This window comes from Cryptomeria japonica, chromosome 10 (assembly GCF_030272615.1).
Source record: "Cryptomeria japonica chromosome 10, Sugi_1.0, whole genome shotgun sequence".
In the NCBI taxonomy this organism is placed as follows: Eukaryota; Viridiplantae; Streptophyta; class Pinopsida; order Cupressales; family Cupressaceae; genus Cryptomeria; species Cryptomeria japonica.
Window position 1 is genome coordinate 775,153,753 of NC_081414.1, and position 4,102 is coordinate 775,157,854.

Sequence of the window (4,102 nt, forward strand, 5' to 3'; positions counted from 1 at the left end):
TGAGGACACCTGTCCCGGAAGGCGCTACTAGTGATGACAATTTGGATTCGCTTGCGATCGAAATTGATGAGGAGAGTGCCATCGATGACCTCGACGATTGCCTCGATATACCCGAATATAACCACATCTTCACTCTTAGCCCTGCAAACTCCGAAAACATTAAAGGCCTTCCCCTTGTTCACCACCAACTCATTGACTGGGATTATGAAGGACCAGCACAATTTGACACATTTCAAAATGACGAAGCTATTATTGACTATCTTGGCATACGAGATGATCTTCCCCCTGGGGACCACAAAGCAGGATACACCATAGAACTCAACAACATGGCATATTTTGGTGAGGGTGTTGGACCTTCCAGTCGCAAAAATGTGAAAATAAGAACAAATCAAGGGTCTTATGGCGAAAACCACACTGTGGCGCTATCTGATTCCAAAAAAAATAAAAAGAAAGGACGTATCTGAGGGCGAAAACCTCTCTGAGGCACCTGAAGATGGAAGGCTCGACATTCTCCCAGCATCATATGAGGAAAAATCATCCATGTTGGTAGAGGAGACTATCAAAACAAACATTGGTACAGAAGAGGTTCCACACAACATATTCCTGGCTCAATCATTAACAGAGTCCGAAAGATCAAAATTCATAAGCTTCTTCAAAGAATGACAAATCAACTTTGCATGGTCATACGCTGATATGCCTGGACTAGATCCGGATTTGGTAATGCATCATTTGACAGTCAAACCGGGGGCAAAGCCAGTGAAACAGAAATTAAGGAAAATGCATCCACAAGTGGCATTACTAGTCAAAGCAGAGCTGGAGAAATTACTGGATGTCGGATTCATACGCCCAATTGATTATCCTGAATGGATCTCCAATTTAGTACCTGTCAGTAAACCAGATCGCAGCATCAGAATATGTACAGATTTCAGAGACATCAACAAAGCTTGTCCGAAAGATGACTTCCCATTACCAAATATCGACTTGATCGTTGATCTCACAGCAGGTCACGAAATGTTATCTTTAATGGATGGATTTTCTGGTTATAATCAAATCAGGATTGCACCCGAGGATCAACACAAAACATCATTCACTTGTCCGTGGGGAACTTTCTGTTGGAATGTCATGCCCTTTGGGCTAAAAAATGCAGGTGCTACGTATCAAAGAGCGATGACCACTATCTTTCATGATCTCATGCACATAACCGTGGAAGATTATGTTGATGATCTCTTGGGTAAATCAATAGACAGAGATACACATTTGGACATACTTTCAGTCATCTTTGATCGGTTGGAAAAGTACAAGGTAAGATTAAACCCCAAGAAATGTGTCTTTGGAGTAACCTCCGGGAAGCTCCTAGGATTCATTGTGTCCAAAAGAGGAATCGAAGCCGATCCAGCAAAAGTCAAGGCTATCTTGGACATGCCGCCACCTAGAAATATCAGTCAACTTCGATCCTTACAAGGGAGACTCCAGTCTATACGAAGATTCATAGCACAACTTGCAGATAAGTGTAATCCTTTTCAACACCTGCTACATAAAAATATCAAGTTCAAATGGGATAATAACTGTCAACAAGCTTTTCAGACGCTCAAAGATTATCTTTTGAATCCGCCAGTTTTGATGCCACCAATTCCAGATCAACCTTTGTTGCTATACATATCAGCTACTCCAACAGCACTGGGGGCACTCCTAGCACAACAAATAGCTGACGACAAGGAAAAAGCAGTATACTATATCAGTTGCACATTGGTGGGATATGAGCTAAATTACACACCAATCGAGCGTGCATGTCTCGCTGTGGTCTTTGCTTCACAAAAATTATGACATTATATGCTCACTCACAAGACTAAGTTGATTGCAAGAATTGATCCATTAAAATAACTTCTCAACAAAGCTACACTTACTGGGCGACTGGCCAAATGGGTAATGATCCTGAGTGAATTCGACATCGAGTATGTGGACAGAAAAGCAATAAAAGGACAAGCCATCGCGGATCAATTAGCAGATGCTCCCATGATAGATGATGTTCCTCTAAATTCAGAATTTCCAGATGAATCCATTTTAACAATATCACATGCAAGGCCATGGCAACTGTACTTTGACGGCTCATACACATAGTATGGGGCAGGAGCTGGTATTCTCTTTATAACTCCTCAAGGTGATTCTATACCAAAATCATACCACTTATCATTTCCTTGCACTAACAATATAGCGGAATATGAGGCATTAACAACTAGATTACGAATTGCAGTTCAGTGGAAGATCCAAGAACTTCGTGTTTTTGGGGATTCTCAACTTGTCATCCGTCAAGCAACTGATGATTACAAAACAAAAGATGAAAAATTAATGCCTTACAAGCAACTGGTAGATGATTTGAAACATCACTTCACAAAGATAGATTTTGAGCAGATACCAAGAGAGCAGAATCGTGCTGTAGATGCTATGGCTACAATTGCCTCACTGATTGATCTACCTCAAAATGAAACCTGCTATGAGTTCCTGGTAGACAATCTGTTGGTTCCTTCATATGAGATCACTCCTACTGAAATGATATGCGTTGTTGGTCCCGAATCCCAGTTATATGGTTCCATATTCACATATCTTCGCGACAATATCTTACCTCCTGATCTATCAAACAACCAACGCCGCACTTTCATTCGCCAATCCTCTCGATATGTCATTCTAGCTGATATCCTATACCGACGAGGTCTAGATGGCACTCTTCTTAGATGTTTAGAAAGCGATGAAGCTCAGATTGCGTTACGTGAAGTGCATGAAGGGATATGTGGTCCGCATACTAGTGGTCCTACCTTGGCTAAGAAACTCATCAGGACTGGATATTACTGGCCCAATATGGAAAAAGACTCATATCAGTTTGTCAAGAAATGTAAGCAATGTCAAATTCATGGAGACCTCATACATGCACTAGCACAAGAACTACAACCACTTGCGTCTCCTTGGCCCTTTTGTCAGTGGGGACTCGATCTCATAGGCAAGATTCACCCTCCTTCTTCCAATGGTCATAAATTCATTATCACAGCCACAGAGTATTTCACAAAGTGGATTGAGGCTGTGCCTCTCACACAAGTCACTGGGAAACAAATTGCCACCTTCATCCTTAACTATATCATTTGTCGATATGGTATTCCTAAGTCCATTATTACTGATAACGGGCGTCCCTTCAAAAATCAGGATGTTCGTGAACTCTGTGACCGCTTCCATATTTCCCATCGTTTCTCCACACCATATTACCCCTAAGGTAATGGCCAAGATGAGGCGTCTAATAAAACAATTCTTAAGATCCTCAAAAAGACAGTCGACGACGCTGGCCGTAACTGGCATATCCAACTCAATCCTGCACTTTGGGCCTACCGCACAAGTGTCCGTACACCTACAGGAGCTACACCCTACTCACTTGTCTACGGCGCTGAAGCCATCTTGCCTATTGAGGTCGAGTTACCTTCTTTACGGGTCTCTTTGCAAAACATCATCAGCGATGAAGATTACAGGGTTTCTCGCTTACAAGAACTAGAACTGCTGGATGAACGGAGACAAATTGCTTTTAATCATCTCAAGGCTTACCAACATCGAATGAGTCGCAGCTACAACCACAAAGTCAAGCCTCGCATATTTGAGGTAGGTGACTTAGTTCTCAGAGAAAATCCCAAAAATCAGCAAGACAGAGAGAAGAAGGGCAAGTTCGAACCAAACTGGCTTGGTCCTTACATCGTTACAGCAGCCTATGGATCTGGTGCATATCAGCTCTCAACTACAGAAGGTGAACCTTTGGAGGATCCTATCAACAGCATGCACCTTCGCAGGTTCTACACATAGCTCTTCGGAATATCCTAATTCAAAAATACAAAAAAATCAAAAAAATTCAAAAAAAAAAAAAAAAATATAAAACAAAAAAATCGTTACTTGGTGAAAACCTGGCAAACAGGCGCCTTGTGACACAAAAAAAATTGAAAAATAAAAAAAGTAAAGAGAAATAATTTCGTCCAATGGTGAAAACCACTTCGGTGGCGCCCTGGGCAAGTACCATGGTGAAAACTGGGTCACCAGCACCATGTGTAGAGACATTGCTCCTCCCTCCTTCAGG